The sequence below is a fragment of the Herpailurus yagouaroundi genome, unplaced genomic scaffold, assembly GCF_014898765.1.
Source record: "Herpailurus yagouaroundi ecotype Mexico unplaced genomic scaffold, PumYag 159, whole genome shotgun sequence".
In the NCBI taxonomy this organism is placed as follows: domain Eukaryota; kingdom Metazoa; phylum Chordata; class Mammalia; order Carnivora; family Felidae; genus Herpailurus; species Herpailurus yagouaroundi.
This window is the reverse complement of record NW_024412400.1, coordinates 36715011-36733635: the sequence shown is the minus strand read 5'-3', so window position 1 is coordinate 36733635 and position 18625 is coordinate 36715011. Positions and strand designations below refer to the sequence as shown.

At 45.8% G+C, this 18625-nt stretch overlaps 1 protein-coding gene and 1 long non-coding RNA gene across 4 annotated transcripts in view; one reads left to right on the top strand and one right to left on the bottom strand.

Annotated features, from left to right (window-relative positions):
* PXYLP1 (2-phosphoxylose phosphatase 1) overlaps positions 1 to 4237 on the bottom strand; it is a 72588-nt gene extending 68351 nt beyond the window's left edge. Inside the window, exon 1 of one of the 2 annotated variants that reach the window (XM_040480338.1) lies at positions 4116 to 4237. The gene's annotated coding sequence lies outside the window, so the exon portion shown is untranslated. Of the gene's footprint in view, positions 1 to 3561; positions 3682 to 4115 lie in introns of those variants that run through there. The other variant, XM_040480339.1, reaches the window with a different exon arrangement.
* Positions 2930 to 16800, top strand: LOC121033752 (uncharacterized). Of its 2 annotated transcripts, none has more exons than XR_005792088.1 (3): positions 2930 to 3575; positions 15802 to 15943; positions 16432 to 16800. It is a non-coding gene; the product is annotated as an uncharacterized LOC121033752 (long non-coding RNA). The 2 variants fall into 2 exon arrangements; XR_005792087.1 differs by lacking the exon at positions 2930 to 3575 and adding an exon at positions 4308 to 4469.
* The last annotated feature ends 1825 nt before the right edge of the window (positions 16801 to 18625 follow it).

Sequence of the window (18625 nt, the reverse complement as noted above, 5' to 3'; positions counted from 1 at the left end):
GTACAGAAGGATGAGACTGGGCAAGGAGAGGAGGAGGGAGGGACAAAGGAAGGGAGGGCAGGTGCATGGATGACCCAGCCCAGAGCACACACTGAAGGCTACCCCTGGCTGCAGGAACTACTCCTCAAGGCCCCTCCAAGTTTTTCAAGGCCTTTTCAATCACTTATCTACATCCATGCTCCTGGGACTGCTCCTCTCTTCATTACTGATTGAACTGTAACCTTCCAGAAGCCCGGGGTTTCCCTAACCAAGGCCCAAGAACCTTCACAGCAGCCTTCTGGGGGTGGAGGCTAGCAGGCTGGAGTCTGTGGTCCAGTTAAATAATCCTGACCCTCCTGCCTTTGGAACTCAGAGCAGACTCCGCAATTCATTCCCGGTTCACAGGTGCCTCCTCGTGCGTGGCTGCCTTCCAGGATCTGCAGGTTGGTGTGGGGGGGGGGGCGGCTTCAGCAGGCCCTGTTCCATCTGCCAGGCTGCCCAGCAGGTTCAAGAAGGGTGCCTGGGGGGGGGGGGTGCCTGGGTGGCTCAGTCAGTTGAGGGGCCATCTTTGGCTCAGGTCATGATCTTGAGGTTCATGAGTTTGAGCCCCACACTGGGCTTACTGCAGTCAGCGCCAAAGCTGTCAGTGCAGAGCTTGCTTGGGATCCTCTGGTCCCAGCCACCCCCCGCCCTTCCCTGCACGCGCACATGCTCCTTCAAAAATAAAATAAAAACATTTAAAAAAAAGGTCCCTGGAAGGCTGCTTCTGTCAAAAGGCCCACCATCCTACCAGAAAGCAGCTGTTGCCTCTTCTTTACCCCTAAGTGCAGCACACGGACTCTGCCAGCTGCTTCTCCTTTGCCACTCTCTTGGGCTCTCTCCCTCAGCATCGCAGGTGTGAGGTGACTCCCCAGGGCCAACCCCAGCTTAATGTCACTCAAGCCATTTCCAAAGGGGCCCAGCGCAACCCTCATTCAAAAACTTAAAATAGCTCTGCACTCTCACTGTGCTAAGTCCAGCTCTCAGCTGTCCTTCAAGGCTTTCTAGAAAGGTGAACAGTGAGCCCAACAAATCGTATTTCAGGCTACTGTGAGCTATTTTTCCTATCTCAGTGACTCTGCTGCTACTGGTAACCCCTATCCCAGAATGTGGGCATACATCCTTATCCACCAACCAAAAGCCCTGTCCCAAGGCAATGCCCTGGGGCTGAAGTCTACCCCTGCTGTTTTTCCAGAACCCTGGATATTCTCCCATCCTTCTTCTTACCCACCTTGAGAGTAGGCACCACCGCCCTCTCTCTCCCTCCCTCCCTGTCTCACTCACAAACTGCAGGCATTAATTAAACCTCCTCTAGAAAACAGATTTTTCATCTTCAGCGGCAGGAATTCTGGGTAGGAGCCAGACTTGGAGACTGAGACAGTCTGGGGAAGAAAGATAAGCCCATGACAACCCTTAACCCGTGGGCAGTGCCGGTTCCCACATCCAAGTAACATTCTGAATGGCAGCCTTGCGGGATTCCTGAAAAAAGGTGGCACGGGGCATTCCCACCCCCTCCGCCTCTGGTCGTATTCTTCAGGGCCGGCCTTTGACAGAGGAAGAAGAGCTGGACTTTGCTGACCTGTCGGTGGGTAACAGCCACCTCCAACAAACAGAAACCCCATCCTAAACCACCAGCCCCAACAGAGCCACAAACCACATTGCCAGAAACCTATAAGAAGCACTGCTCCCAGCTCTCCACGGGAAAGTTGGGGTGAACAGTACCCACTAGACTAAAGATGGTGCAATCTGAAGCGGCCGGCAGGGCTCTTCAAGCACTGCTTGGTCTCCCTGAGTGCTCCTTCCCATTATAGACATGGATGAGAGATGCGGCGGGGGGAGCTTCAGTCACAACTCAGGGCCCTACAGGTTAAGCTGCGAGGGCCTCACCCCTCAGCAAACAGCCTTAGCTCCCCAGAGTGCCCATCACCCCCTCACCCCAATTCTAGGCTGAGGACAGCTGATTTCCTTCACGGAAATTCTGGAGTCCCCACTGAGGTTAGAGACCCAGCTATCAGAGCCTGACCCATAAACCGAGTGCTCTCGTTCCCAAATAAACACAAAAAGGAGTCTGTCTCCAGCGACAGGATGCATTTTTTAAAAAATTGATGAATTTAAGGACAATATTTTGAAAACAATACAGCACAATGGAAAAACAAGAGTTATGGACTCAGCCTAGATTCAAGAGGGGGATCCATTTTGTTTACTAGAGAAAACACTGAGTACCTATCACTTAGAGGGTGCCAGGCTGCGTGCTGACAGAGATGGTTCCCCGCTGAAGGCATTCCTGGCTAGTGGGGCATCTGACAGTCAACAACTCGCCACTGAACAGCATGATGAGGACTAAGAAGGTGCCCTCAGCAATTTGTGGGCACTTAGAGGGAGCCTACCGAGCCCCAGTGTGACCTTGGGCTAATTACTCATTAATTCACTCTTCAATGCTGAAAGAATATTGAGCTAATTACTATTCAGGCCAATCAATAGAAAAACAACAACAATAACAACAACAACTTATGGATGCTGCAAGTTTCACAAATGCTCAGAGCCTTAGGCTTCAGAGACCCAGTGACCCATCCTGTCCCTGGTGCCCCACAGCAGCCTCCCAAGCATTAGTGAGGGTGGACTGGCCAGGAGTTAATTCCTGAAAGAGAAGTATCCCCTATGTGTCCTTTCTCTGAAATACGCAATTAATTTAAAACAAGACTTAAGGAAAGCCAGGAGAAGGGATGCGGGCAGATTCAGGCACTGGCTTTTCAGGCTGTAACCAGTGCATCTCCACCCCTCTCTAGGGAACACGAGGCTTTTCAAACCATCTGCTTTGAACTCTCTTCCCACAGATGTCCAGGCTGAGCACCAACACCTCCAAGGAGAAGGAACTGTTGCCAAGCTCCGTTTGCAGTCACGTCACGTTTGTAAGCCTAGGCTGGGCATGGTCTGCTCTATACTCGGGTTCACCGGGGGCCCTCCGCATCATAGGTAACAAATGTCCCCAAGTTATGAAGCCCTCTTGAGGCCCCCTTGGCCATCCACCCCACGCTTCCCCATTTGCACCGATCTAATTTCACATCTCTCCTGATTTTACTTTTTGAAAGCCTACAAAGAATCCTTGCCTTCCCACGAAGGCACTGGCCACTCAGGCGGTGAGAGCCTCGCTCCCCGGGGGGACTCCTTTGCAGCCTCCGAACGCCCAGCGAAGCGGGAAAATATGGCTCCACGTCCTCCTGCACCGCTAATCCTTGAACCATCCACAGGTACAACTTGAAAGACCGCTGCTGCCACAAAGAAAGCAACCTGCTCTAAGCCAATTCCATTTCTGGTGTGTGACAAAGCCGGCTTCTTTATTAGATCGCTCCAGACGAGCAAAAGCAAGGCCGTGGGATCTGGAGCACGCAGCCCCAACCTTAGCACCCAGGCACGCCAGCCCGCTCGCGGAGCGGTCCCTCGGCGGGGCCCCGGGACTCCCGCAGGCGCCGGGCGCAGGCGGCTGAGGGGGTGCCAGCCTCACCCCCGAGAAAGGCCGCGGAGAAGTTGCCGCCGCCTTCTCACCTGGAGACCAGCAGGTTCGAAGCGCCGCGGGAACCGGGATCCTGGGAGGTCCAGCTGGGGCTGGAATTAGGCGCAGGAGCGCGGGCGCCGGGCGGGAGCTGGTTGGAGGGGCGGGGACGCGGTGGAGGAAGGCGGGGCCGGAGGGGAGCGGGGCTGGAGGTGGAGAAGCCCGAGGCAGCGGGTTTGAGGGAGTGGGGGCGAGGGCGCGGGAGAGGGCGCCGCAATCCTCGGCAGAGTTAGAGGGTGCTGAGGCTTGGAGACAGGGGCGGCGGGGCGGAGGCCGGGGTGGCCTGGGGGAGAAACAGCGAGTCGGGGGCTGGGGTTTGGGGAAGGAGCGGGAATGGAGGAGGAGGCTCAGTCGGGGGGTTCAGACCCGGTGCTCTGAAGCCCGCCCAGCCCCTCTCTCCCACCGGAGACTCAGTCCCGTCGTCCCGGCCTGGGCGCGTCCCGAGGATCCCCTCGGGCTCTCAACCCTGGGACGCCTGTCCGCTTCGAGCCTCCGCGCCGCTCAGCCCAAAAGACAATCAGCCGGGCCCCGGACCATTCCCACTCACCGTCCATGGTCCCGGCCCGGCTCCGGCCCCGGCTCCGCCGCTGCGCGCCCGGTTCGGCGCTCGCCGCCTGCTCAGCCCTTTGCGGGGGGAGGCGAGGGCTGCGTGCACCGACCTCGGGGCAGCACAGCATGCCGCAGCGCCCCCTGCTGGCCCCGCCCCACGCCGGGCTCGGCCCGCCCCGCGCCGGGCGCCCTCGAGCTCCGCCCCGGAGACGCCGATGCGGGGCGGCCCCGGCAGGGAGAAGCGCGCGGAAGGGGTTGCGGAGAGGATGCTGACCCTGGAGGGCCAAAGAGCCCCCAGAGACAGGCCAGTCCACCAAGCTTCCGGCGTGCCTAAGCCACGGTCACGGGTACCGTGAGTGTACTGGGACCGCAGCCACATGCACACAGAGTCGCCGCGCGCCTCACAAAGCCGGACTTGGGATCAGACTACGCGGACGCACGCCTAGCCCGGGGTACACAGACTCGCCCCGGGTCCTAGTGTGGGTGCTTTTGGGCCTTGTGCCTGGCTAGGCACCGCCCCAATCCCGGTGCTGGGTTGGGCACGCGTGTTTGGGATCCTCCACCGCCGGGTCACTGCTGACGCGTGGACCCAAACCCACGGTTCTCGCCACCATGCCCCCAACTCGTTCAGCCTTCCTCACGTTTCTCTTCCGGCACCGACCACATCCGGCCCTGTAGGTCAACTCTAGACCTGCGGCTGCTGGGTCTCAGGATGGCCTGCAGGCGTCCCGCAAGGCCTCTCTCTCACCCTCTCCCGACCCCGTGGCTTCCTAGGAGCGAGCTACTTGAAACTGATCTGTAACGCGCTGTTAGCCTCAAGGCATGCGGTTGAACTTGCTGTGATAATGCATTCGTGGGGTCATTTCTTCCAATGTTGGCTTCCAGCTGGAGGGAATTTCTACACGATTTCTCTGTGGGTGATGATCTCACCAACTGTGACTCTCAGGCTTTTGGTGTCAATGACCCCTGTGTGCCCTAGCATAACTGGCCTTGAGCAAAATAGACACTGCTGTTTAACTATTTACTTTTGAGATGCACTTTCTGGAGGAGCTCATCACTTCGCCTCCTCTTTCACTCGTGTATTGAGGGCTCCTAAATCCACAGTACACCCAGATATCTTACCCATGTTTCTGCCTGCTCTCTGGTTTTCTGCTTAGAACTTCCTATATCACATCACCACTTCCTGCACCAAAGTCTTCTGTTCCAAGCTCTCAACCCCATCTCCCTGTGTGGTCGCACCTTTCCATTCCCCTAGCCACTTAGGATGCCTTCCTCCCCAGAAGGCATTCTTCTCACCCTAGTCCGTGATGCCCTGCTGTCCTGAGCTCCTTCCTGCCCTGACTGACACAACCCCTCCCAGTCATGAACCCGGGAGCGTGTACTGCTCACCACAAAATCTTTTCGCTGTGCCTTCTCACTCTCCTCTGGCTCTCAGCCCACCCGTTCGTTCCACCTAACACTTCTTCTTTGGTCTACAGGCTCCTCCTTCTGACTGTCCTCCCATTGATTCCAGGCTCCACCTCTTTGCTGGCCTGCCTCTCTATACCTTACTTGGGTTAGAGCCCTTTCTGCTGTCAATGACAGATAATGCAATTCTCACTTGCTTAAACAAAGAAAGACTTTGGTTGACTTAAGCGAATGAAAAGCCCAGGGCACTTCTGCCTCGTGTCTGGACTTATTTCCAGAGACTAAAGACTCCAGAGACTCTCCATCAGTCAGCTTTGCTTCTTTCCACAAGGAGACCCCAGCAGCCCGAGGCTCACAACCTCACAGCCGCAAGTCCGGCAGAGAAATAACTTCTTTTTGCCAGCCATACCAACGGGCCCTGGGCCTGACTCCGATTGCCAGGAGTCGGTCACCTGTCCATCCTGTTCTCCCAGCCACTGTGGGAAGTTGGTTTCCTCTCTCTTTCAGCTACCTTCTCACCCCCCACAGGGAACATGTGGGTGCTTCTGGGTGCTTTCTCTGTCACAGGAGGACTGAGGGTGACTCGGGCGTCTTCTGGAGCCATTTCCCATTAAATATGTCACACAACCACTTCACTTTGTTGCAGCCCTCCCGTGTTGGCACAGGGCATTCTGGGGCAGAGTTCCAAACAGGAAGTGGGCACTGGCTCTCTTCGCTTTCAGCTTTCTTCTCAACCTGCTGGGATTTCTGTTGTACTCTACCCCTTCCTAGGCCAAGACATGGCACAGAGGTGGCTTCGGGCCCCTCAGGGAACTGGGCATCATACTCTTCCCTAGACCTATCCTCTCCAGTCTCTTTGCTCACATTGCCATTTCCCTGAGGGCTTCTATGCTACCTTCCATTCTGGAGGAGGTATCCCCCTCCTCGTCCCTATGGACCTTAGGTTCAGAGTGGTATCCACGCTGCCCTGCTTCTAGGACAATAACACCTCATGGCTGAGCCACAAGGAAGAAGGGTCTATAAGGAAAGAAAAAGGAAAGGCTCCTATGGGGGAAAAAAAAAAAAATATATATATATATATATATATATATATAGGGAAGCATCCCAAGACTACTATCCCCATTAAACCTCTTTCCTCTGTGGTTATTGATGTCATCAGCCTGAAGCTGTCAGTGGTCATCTAGCCAGCACCTAGGAAGGCTGTGCCAGAAACTTAGCTGACACAGAGGGAGGCAGAATTGAATGACAGGTGGCTTTCTGTCATGCCTGAAACCAGGACCTGGATTTGTCAAGTACATTGTTCAATAAATCCCCTACTTCCCCCAAACAAATTAGAATTGGGTTTTTTTTCTGTCACTGGCAAGCAAGAGAGTCCTTAGTACTACAAGCCCATAGCACAGTGCGTGGCACATTGGTTCCTACAAAATAGGAACTGTCACCATCATTATTCATCTGATAGAGGAACAAGTGATACCCATCGACAACCATAAAACAGAGTAGAAATGAAAACGTGCAGTGCCATCAGCTCACAACCTTGGTCTCAGCTTCTTTTCTCAGCCTATTCCTTTGTCCTTTCCACACACATTTTGGCCTCCAGGGAAACTATCAAAATTCAGTGAAAGCTGAACCCGTGCAACCTATAAAAACAGTCCCAGGCTCACCCAAGTTATGAATATTCTGCTAGGCAGCTGCCATTTGCTGCCATTTCACACAATCAATCCCTGCCTAGACCAGGAGCAGCTGGGAGCAGGTGCCCATCTTCAATTCAGTTTCAATTCATTAAGCAAAAATTGAACAAATATTTGTCCAGCCTTCTTTGTCTTGCACTGCAGACTTAGAGAAACAATGGGCCACTGCCTCACCCAATGGAACCCTATGACGGGAGGCAGACAAGTTGTGGAGAGCAGAAACCGATGTAACATAATACCAGGGAGTCCTCTAGAGGAGGAGGTAGTGTGGTTTGTTTGCACCAGGTTCCAAGTTCCAAAGGTCTGCTGCCTGCAATCCTGCCTGACAACAGAATTATACATCCACACAAAATATTTCATTTGTGCCCACCATAATATCTAGGTTATAAATACTATTTGTAAATTCCACTTATCATGGGTTTTGGTTTTCTGATTATTAAAGGAGTGCCCATTCACTGTAGAAACTTGGAAAAAAATACGCAGTACACAAAAAATAAGCATTAAGATAAAAATGATGCATAATATATTTTATTATTACAGTCCAGAATATCAAACTAAGCTATAAAGAGAGAAGATTGCCCCATGCAAGTTTCCACCTCACTGCTGGCAACCCTGGGGCCTCAGGAGATAAATATCTTACAGAAAGCTGAATGTTATTTCAGGGGTTCTTGCAAAAATGTACTCTCCCTATAACACATGCATATTTTGAAAAAATGCAGTGGGAGCCTCTCAGCTTCAGGGTGGTCTGTTCTCTATTATTTATGTATGCATGATTCATTTTACTTACCACCAGCTGCCATCCCTTCTCCCCACCACAGTTTTATTATATAAGCCCCTTCCCCTCCTGAGAGCAACTAGGGAGGGCAAATTCATTTTACCGTCTATCTGGTTAAAATTTAATCAGAGAGGCAAATCTGGAAGAACAGAACACAAATGGCCACGTTAAATAAAACTAAGAGATGGCTCTGAACCTGACCTAGAGCCAAAAAAGATCACAAAGAACCGAAGTAATTTGCTGAATCACAGATCTAAATATTCATTTTCGTCCTCTAAATTCTGAGCTCAACTAAAAGAGGTTTCTAAGAAAAAAGAGACAGACAAGCACTGGATGAACTCACACGAATCCCATTTAGAAATCCTAAAGGGACAACAAAAGATTCTGGCAATCTATTTCATCTGCCACAGTACCTGGCACATACTTTATGAATATTGGATGGATGGGTTAATGGACCTACAGTCCCTCCCTCTCAGTTGGAAGCCAATCAGAAAGGGGGCAAGAGAAAGTGGGAACCTGGTGGACCTTTCTGCAGTTTCATGGCCTCTTGGGAGACCAGAACTGGGGTTCATGTTCATGAGAGAGGTGGGACCCACTTAACACTCCAGACTTCCAGTTAGGACCCAAAACAGAAAAGATAGAAGCTAGAAAACTTTAAAATGCCAAAAGAAAGTCATTGCCAATGCAGAATTCTGTGCCCAGAGGAAACGGGACAGAGGACAGTCAGCTTGTCCAAAATCAATTGTAGTGAGATAAGGGGAGATCCAGGACTAGAACCTGGGCTTCCTCAACATTTCAGGGCCCTTTTCACTGAACTAAGATGTTTTCTTTCCTATCTCTCTATTTTTTAAACCACTGCATGAAAAGGAAACAAACTCAGTATTATCCAGAGAGGAGCTGAACAAATTTATCTTCTAGTGAGTTTGAATTTTTTCGGAAATTGCATTCCAAAGCCCATTGGGGTCACCCATACTCTCAGTGTACTCAGGTTACTTACATTCTTTAACCCGGGCTCAGATGACCTGGGTTCTGAGATTCTTTGCCTCCAGCCCAGACCTCTGTTGTGCAGCAGACAAGAACATCCAACTGCTTGCTCACAAACTCCATCATGTTAAAACTGAACACTTTGATGTTTAACGTGGTGTTTCCCATCTTAGGGAATTGCACATAACCCACCTTCCCTAGTCTGGAAACCAGAGATTGGGAGACATCTCTCTCTCCCTCAACCCCCACATCTACCTTTCCCAACTCTTGTTAATCATACCCTGTGTAAATATTCCCCCAGTTTGCCCACTTTGGTTCTCCCCATCACCGCCATTGTCCAAACAAATGATCTACTCTCTACCACAAGAGAGTAGCTTGCATTTTCTAGAATTTTATATAAATGCAATCACACAGAATGCATCCTTTTTGTTTTGTTGCTGGCTTTTTTCACTCAGCATAATTAGTTTGACATTCATCCATTCTGATGTATGTATCGATTTGTTCTTTTTCTTGCTGAATATTATTCCGTTAAAAAAAAATTATTCCATTTTAGGGGCACCTGAGTGGCTCAGTCAGTTAAGCGTCTGACTTCAGCTCAGGTCATGATCTCATGATTCCTGAGTTCGAGCCCCCAATTGGGCCCTGTGCTAACAGCTCAGAGCCTGGAGCCTGCTTCCGATTCTGTGTCTCCCTCTCTCTCTCTCTCTCTCTCTCTCTCTGCCCCTCCCCCCTCTCAAAAATAAATAAATAAACATTTTTTAAAATCTTTAAAAAGAAAAAGGAAGTTATTCCGTTTTAAAGATATACCACAGTTTGCTTATCGGTTCACCTGTTGATGGACATCTGGGTTGTTCCCAGTTTGGGCTATTCCAAATGAACCTGCTATGGACATTTGTGTATAAGACTTGGTACTTGTCCTAGTGAGCACATGCTTTTGTTGCTTTTAGGTAACTATCTATGAGTGGCATGGCTGGGTTATCGGGTAGGCATATGTTAAATTTTTTTTTAGACTTTATTTTTAAGTAATCTCCACACCCAACGTGGGACTTAAATTTACAACCCCGAGATCAAGAGTCGCATGCTCTACTGACTGAGCCAGTCAGGTGCCCCTATGTTTAACATTTTAAGAAACTGCCAAGTTGTTTTCTAGAGTGAATATATCATTTTACATTCTCTCAGGCAGTGTATGAAAATTCCTGTTGCTCCATATCCTTACACCTGATACATATGGTCAGTACTTTAAATTTTAGCCATGCTGGTGGGTGTGTGGTAGTATCTCACTGTGGTCTAAATGTGCGTATTTCACTGCAGTTTAATGATGGTGAGCATCTTTGCATGTGCTTATTTGCCATCTGTATATCTTCCTTGGTGAAGTATCTGTTCAAACCTTTTAACTATTTAATTGGGTTGTCTGTATTATTATTATTGAGTCGTGAGTGTTCTTTATATATTTTAGACACAAGTCTTTGTCAGATGTCCGCTGCGCAAATAATTTCTCCCAGCCTACTGTTTGCATTTTTATTTTCATGACAATGTTTTTTTAAGGTGTTCCCCCCCCCTTTGGAGGGTGGAGAGAGGCAGAGAGAGAGAATCCCAAGCAGTCTCCCACTGTCAGTGCAGAGCCCGATGTGGGGCTCAAACTCACAAACTCTGAGATCATGAGTTGAGCTGAAATCCAGAGTTTGACACTTAACCCACTGAGCCACCCAGATGCCCCACAATGTTTTTTGAAGAGCAAAATTTTTAACATTGATGAAGCTTAATTTGTTGATTTTTTACTTCTACAGTTCTTGACTTTTGTGTTCTCTTTAAGAAATCTTTGCCAAACCCAGCAGCAGTAGGATTTTCTTATAACTTCTCCAGAAGTTTTGGCTCTTATATTTAGGTCTATGATCCATTTCAAGTTAATTTTTGTATAGAGTGTGAGGTCAGGGTGGAGGTCCAAGTTTTTGCGTATGATTTCCAATTGTTTTGTCATCATGTGTAGACATCATCCTTTCCCTGTTGATTTGCCTGGGCACCTTTGTTGCAAATCAATTGGTTTATATGTCCTTGTCTCTTCGTGACCCCTCTACTCTGTTCCGTTAATCTATATGTCTATCTTTATGGCAATACCACATGGTCTTCATTATAGTGGCTTTATAATAAATCATAATACCAGGTAGCACAAACTTCTGATTTTGTTCTTTTTCAGAATCGTGTTGTTTTAGGTCGTTCACATTTCCACATAAATTTTAGAATCATCTTGTGAATTTCTACAAAACACTTGCTGGGAATTTGATTGGGATTGCAACAAATCTATAGATCACTTTGGGAAAGTTAAAGAACTTAACAAGATTAAGTCTTCTGAAATATGTACACGCTATATTTCTATTTGTTTCGGTCTTCTTTACTTTCTCTTACAATGTTTTATTGTTTTCATTGTACAGGTATTACACATTTTTTGAAGTTTATGTATTTATTTTGAGAGAGGTAGAGAAAGAATCCCAAGCAGGCTCTGTGCTGACAGCCCGATGTGGGAATCGAATACTTGAACTGTGAGATCATGATCTGAGCCAAAATCAAGAGTCGGATGCTTAATCAACTGAGCCACCCAGCCTCCCCCAGGTGTTACACATTTAAAAAAAATTTATCCCCAATGGTTCCATATTTTTGATGCTGTTATAAATGGTGTTGTTTAAAAAATATCCAAATGTTCATTGGTAGTTGATATAAATACAATTGATTTTTATATATTGCTCTTATATCCTGCAAACTTGCTAATCTCATTTATTAGTTCTAACAGCTTTTTGGTAGATCCATTTAAGATTTTCTATGAAGACGATTATGTCATGTATGAATAAAGACAGTTTTTCTTCTTCCTTTCCAACTCTATGCTTTTTAAATCTCTTGTTCTTACTGTACTGGTTTAAATTTCTAGTAAAATGCTAAACAAGAGGAGTGGAAATATTTATGATTTTAAAGGGTTTTGGGGTCTTTCACCATTAAGTATGATGTTAGCTAGGGGCTTTTCATAGTTTCCTTTTTATCAGGGTGAAGATGTTCCCTTCTATTTCTAATTTGCTGAGAGTTGTTGCCAATAATGGATGTTGGATTCTGTCAGATTCTTTTTATCCATCTATTGAGATGACCATACAATTTTTTCTCTCTTCTCTGTTAATATAGTGAATTATACTTTTTTTTTAAAAGAGAGAGAAAGGAAAAGTGGGGAAGAGAGACAGGGAAAGAGAGAGAGAGAGAGAGACAGAGAGAGAGAGAGAGAGAGAGAGAGAGAGAGAATCTCAAGTAGGCTCCACACTCAGCATGGAAACTGATGTGGGGCTCCATACCACAACCCTAGAATCATGACCTGAGCCAAAATCAAGAGTCAGATGCTCAACCAACTGAGCCACCCAGGTGCCCCTATACTCATTATTTTTAAATGTTAAACCAACCTTGGGGTCCTGGGATAATATCCACTTGATCACGATACATTATCCTTTTAATACATTGCTGGATTTAATTAGCTAAAATTTTGTTTTAAATGTTTGCATCTGGGGCACCTAGGTGGCTCAGTCGGTTGAGCATTCGACTTTGGCTCAGGTCATGATCTCACAGTTTGTGAGTTTGAGCCCCACATTGGGCTTGCTGCTGTCAGTGCAGAGCCTGTTTTAGATTCTCTGTCCCCCCCCCCTCTCTCTGCCCCTTTCCCTCTCATTCTCTCTCTCTCAAAAATAAATAAATGTTTAAAAATTAAAAAAAATTAAATGTTTGCATCTATGTTCATGAGTGATATTAATAATTTTCTTGTGAAATAATTTTCTGTTTCTGATGTCAGGCCAATGCTGGCTTCATAGAATGAGTTGGGAAGTGTTCATTCCTATTTTGGTTTCTGGAAAACTTTGTGTAAAACAGGTGTTATTCCTTCCTTAAATATTTGGTAGATATCACCATGAAAGGCATGTAGATCTAGAGTTTCCTTTATGGGATTTTTTTTTAACCATGAATTTGATTTCATAAGTAGATATGACTGTGCAAAATATCTATTCTTTTCCAGTGAGATTCAGTAGTTTGTGTCTTTGAAGTAATTTGTCAATTTCATCTAAGTTGTCAAAAATATTAGCATAAAGCTGTTCACAGTATTCCTTTCATATCTTTTTAATATCTGTAGGATCTGTAATGATTTCTCCTCTCTCATTCCTGTTGTTGGTAGTTTGTTTCTGTATTTTGTCTGTCTCTTCTCTCTGCTAGAGTTTATCAATATTATTGAGCATTTCAAAAATGATCTTTTGCTTTCATTGGTTTTCTCTTGGTTTTCTGTTTTATTCATTTCTACTCTTATACTTATTATTTACTTTCTTATTTACTTTGCTCCTTTTCCCCCTGATTACTTAAGGTAAAACTTTAGGTCTCTGATTTAAGACTTTCCTTATATTCTAATACAGGCTGTTAGTGGCACAAATTTCCTTTTAATCATTGCTTTAACTGTGTTTCACAAATTCTGATGTGTTGTTTTCATTTATATTCAGTTCAAAATACTTTCTGATTGTTCTTTGAGCCATGGGTTATTTAATAGTCTGTTTCATTTCTGAATATGTGGGGATTTTCCAGCTATGTTTCTGTTATTGAATTCTAATTTTACTCCATTGTGGTCAGAGAACCTACTTTGTAGGCTTTGATTCTTAAGAAATTTATTGGGACCTGTTTATGGCCCATAATATAGTTTAACTTGATAATGTTCTGGAAAAGAATGTCCCTACTGCTGTTGTTGTGTAGAGTGTCCTATAAATATGAATTAAGTCAAGCTGATTGACTGAATTAAGTCAGCTGATTTCCAATCCTCACTGATTTTCTATTTGTTCTATCACTTATTAAAAAAAATTTTTTTTAATGTTTATTTAGTTTTGAGAGACAGAAAGAGAGATAGAACCCGAGTGAGGAAGGGGCAGAGAGAGAGGGAGACACAGAATCTGAAGCAGGGTCCAGGCTCTGAGCTGTCAGCACAGAGCCCAACGTGGGGCTCAAACCCACAAACCGTGAGATCATGACCTGAGCCGAAGTTGGACACTTAACCGACTGAGCCACCCAGGCACGCCTGTTCTATCACTTATTGAATGAGAGGTTGCATCTACCATAATTACATACTTGTTTCTTTCTCCTTTCACTTCTATTAATTTTTACTTCGTGTATTTTTAAGCTGTTATTAGATGCATACATGTTTTGGATTGTTATGGGTACTTGATAGATTGTCCCTTTATTATGAAAACACTTTCTCTATCCCTTCAAATATTCTTTGATCTGAAATCGACTTCATCTGATATTAACACAACCACTCCAGCTTTCTTTTGGTTAGTATGGTACATCCTTTCCTATCCTTTTTCCTTTAATCTATTGATGTCTTTATATTTAAAGTAGGTTTTTGGTAAGCATCATAAAGTTGTATGTTCCTTTTTTATTCAATCTGACATTCTGCCTTCTGTTTGAAGTGTTTAAACTATTTTAATTTAATGAGATTAATAATTTGGTTGGGTTTAATGCTACCATTTTACTATTTGCTTTTTATTTGTACCATTCCATTTTTTGTTTCTTCATCTTGCCAATTGAGTATGGAGCTGCTCCCTCACTGCACAGAGCATCCAACATATTCTCACACATCTTACAGGAAGCAAAACAGTTCTGACTTGTTCCTTCCTCCCCTGCCCCCTTCTCCCTATCCATCATACCTGGCTTCAACACCTTATCCCATTCCTTTGGACCCTTTCTGGGTTGAAAAATTATCCAAAGTAGAAAAGTTGAGTTGCGCCATAGGTTGGGGTGGGAAGCAGGCCTGGGATCACTGGGGTGCTTTCTACTGTCCTGGATTTCCTTTGGAAGAGTGAGAGGCCAGTATAATAGCAGTGTGGAGGGGTTGGCAAAGAATGGAGTGGTTGCAGGAAGGCTTCAGTTCTCATTCATTCATTTGTTGAGTGTTAGGGCATGCCCAGCACTGTGTTGAGCACCTCTAAGACAACAGTGGGTCATCACTGCCTGAGCAGGTTCAAAGGCCTGTCTGGTCAAACAAGCAACAGATCACAATGTGATTGCTGCAGGTTCACCAAGAAGAAATGTAATCCTATTTCATGTAAGGGATGAAAGTAATGGCTAGAGAGGTCCTGTGGCATGCCCAAGGTGACCCAGCAATTTGGAGTTAGAGTTTATATAAAATTAAGACCCAGGGCAGGTTTTCACCCACTGTCTTAGGCCTCTCATCCATGCAGCCCAACCCTGCACACCAAGAATCCCCTCACAGGTCAGAACTGTCCAATGTGCACATCGTGACTTCACGGTTCTTCACCGTTTAAGTCCCAGGTCCTTGAGCAGGGTCTGTCCCACCCAGAGCTCAGTCCCACATGGCTCCTTATGCCTGGAGGGGCTGGAACTTGTCACGCAGTGGACACATCAATCCTTCAGACAGCAATGTCTCTGAATCCCCCAGAGTGCCTTGCATGTGCCTGGCAATCAATAAACGTCTGCTGATCAAGTCTCTGTTAATGAATGGCGACGACTTCATCAGTGAATATTGATGGATTTGAGACTCCTGCTCACTCTGGATGATAAGCCAGGGCTTTTGCCAAAGGAGACAGAAAAGGATTCCCAGTAAGCTGGATGTGTTCCAATTCCCTACATGGACAAATCTGTAATCGACTCAGGGGAAGTGGGGCTCTCTCTGTTGTCATGGCGATTCTTAAAAAAAAACTTCTTTAACAGCATGCCAGACATCAAGACTCTGAAGTAATGGCCCTTTTAAAACAGAATCATATTAATAATATCTACCTTACTGAACAATATATTTCTTTCTTTCTTTTTATTAGATGCATTATTAACTTGGCTCGCAGCAAGGCCTCATAAATGCAAAGTAACCATTCAAGGACACCACTTCCAGCTTGTAATGTATAAGGATGCAACTGACCAATTCCAGGGATCCTCGTGGATAAGGAATAAACTCTGTGAATGGTGAGTTTCAGATTATAGATTCTTGAAGGGTCTGGGTTGTGTGTGGGTCACTTCTCTTGGGTGAATCTTCAAAGCCTGGGGCAGCTCATGCAGGCAAGCAGACCAGCTGGTCACAGAACATCAGAGGGAAGTTGGGAAAAGGATAAGTAAATTTCACAGAAGTTCTACATTGTGCAAGAAATAAATTGCAAGAATCTTGAATCTTACAGCTTTCCTTCCCCAGTGTAAATTTGTACATTGGATTAAAAATATTCAGTGTTTATTGAGCAAGTAATGTGGCAGATAGACTCTAAAATAGTCCCCAATGATCTCCACCTCCTAGTATTCATACCCTTGTATAACCCCCTCACCTTGAACGTGAGCAGGACTTGTGACTTCCTTTTAACCAATATGGCAAAGGTGACAAGACGATGCTTCTGTGATTATATTACATAACACGTAACTTCTGTTTTGCTAACTGACTCTTTCCCTTGATCACTTTGATGAAGCAAGATGCCATATTGTGAGCTAAGCTGTGGATAGACCCTCTGGCAAGCAACTGAGGGCAGACTCCAGACAATACCCAGAAAGGAACTGAAACTCTGAGTCCAACAACCCAAAGGAACTGAATCCTCCCAACAACCATATGAGCTTGGAGGTAGATTCTTCCCCAATCAGATCTTCAGATAAGAATCCAACTCCTAGCCAACTCCTTAATTGCAGCCTCATGAGAAGTCCCAAAGCAGAGGACTCAGCTAAGCCATGCCTGGATTCTTGATTCACACAAACTCTGAGGTAATAGATGTGTGTTGTTTTAAGCCACTAACTTTGTGTATGCAGCAACAGATAACTAATAAAAACACCTACCGATGTTCTAAGTGCCACGTACACACCAGTGAAAAAGACAGACAATTCTCTGCCTTTGTCGATGTTCCCTCCTAGTTGAGGAGACACATAATAAATAAATTAATAAGTTATTGCCATGAAGAGAAAAAAATCAGGGTGAGGGACTAGAACAGGAGGTGGATAGTATTTTAAACATTTTTTTTTTTAAAGTAATCTCTATACCGCATGTGAGGCTTGAACTCACAACCCCGAGATCAAGAGCCACATGCTCCACCAACAGAACCAGCCAGGAGCCCCATGGATGGTATTTTAGATGGGGCTGGTGAAGAAAGTTCTCTGTGCAGAGAAAGCATTTGATCAGAGAACTGAAGAAGTGGGAATATCAGGAGGAAGAGCATGCCAGGCAGAAGGAATGGCAAGTCCCAAGGTCCTGGGGTGGGATCAAGTTTGGCAAGTCGAATCCCTTGGTAGAAGGGTTATTGTAAGAGCTGAGCTTAATGGTTGGGATGGTTGGATCACAGGTAGCCCTGCAGGTTGTGGGCAGGGCTTGCTCAAACGTGCCATGTGAGTGGAGGTGCCAGAGCCTTCTGAGCAGGTGAGTGACATGATCTGACCTGTGAGAGTCTCTGTGGAAGGTTGATTGTCTTCTAATACATACAACACGAATTGCATGAAGCTACACAGAGCCTGGAGAGTCACAAAGGGCCTCTTATCTATTTTTCTTTGGGGATTCTTCTAGAAACCTTGTAAAGTAGATGGGGTAGGTACAGAAATTCCTCCTCAGTTTTGCATCCCTCTAGATCAAAATGCTGAACTACGTGGCTGGACGTCTGAGTCCTTTTTTCACAATCAGGAACCATTACAATGGAGGCAGAACAAATGTGAGTCACTCCAGTTATGATTTAGGGACCCATATCATAATGTCAGAAAGGCTTTGAATATTTGCATGGAGATAAAAAATAGTGCTTTTAGATGCACAGTATTTGCAGCAAGGCAAGTGGATGTATAGGAATCCTCCCACCTCCACTTTTTATTTTTTTGAAATTTTAGAGAAGGAAGATCCTGAAAATATTTTTTGTGAATTGATTATATATGGCACATTATTGCCAATCTAAAATGCTTTAGGGGCGCCTGGGGGGCTCAGTCAGTTAAGCATCCAACTTTAGCTCAGGTCATGATCTTGCGGTTCATGAGTTCAAGCCCCGTGTCAGGCTCTGTGCTGACAGCTCAGAGCTGGAGCCTGCTTCAGATTCTGTGTGTCTCTCTCTCTTTGCTCCTCCCAACTCGCTCTTTCTCTCTCTCTCTAAAAAATAAATAAACATTGGGGCGCCTGGTTGGCTCAGTCGGTTGAGCATCTGACGTTGGTTCAGGTCATGATCTCGCAGTTTGTGAGTTCAAGCCCCGCATTGGGCTCTGTGCTGACAGCTCAGAGCCTGGAGCCTGCTTTGGATTCTGTGTCTCCCTCTCTCTGCCCCTTCCCTGCTCATGCTCTGTCTCTCTCTGTCTCTCAAAGATGAATAAATATTAAAAATTTTTTTTAAATAAATAAACATTAAAAAAACTTTTTTAAATAAAAAAATATTTTAAATGCCATTAAGATGGTAGTAGTAGTTGTTGTTTTGAGTGATACTCTATTGTGTTTTTGTAAAGGTTACTTAAATATATTAGAAGTTTTATAAATCCACATATATCAATCCCTCGATCTTATTTTCTGGTAAGGTTTGAGTCCACATGTACAATATTTTTTTTAAGTAAACATAAACCTCAGGGTTGAAAGAGAAATCTATATTATTATCCCTGAAGTTTGAAAGATTAGGTAAAGGACCTCCATATTTTTTCAGAGGAGTCCTGCTGGCT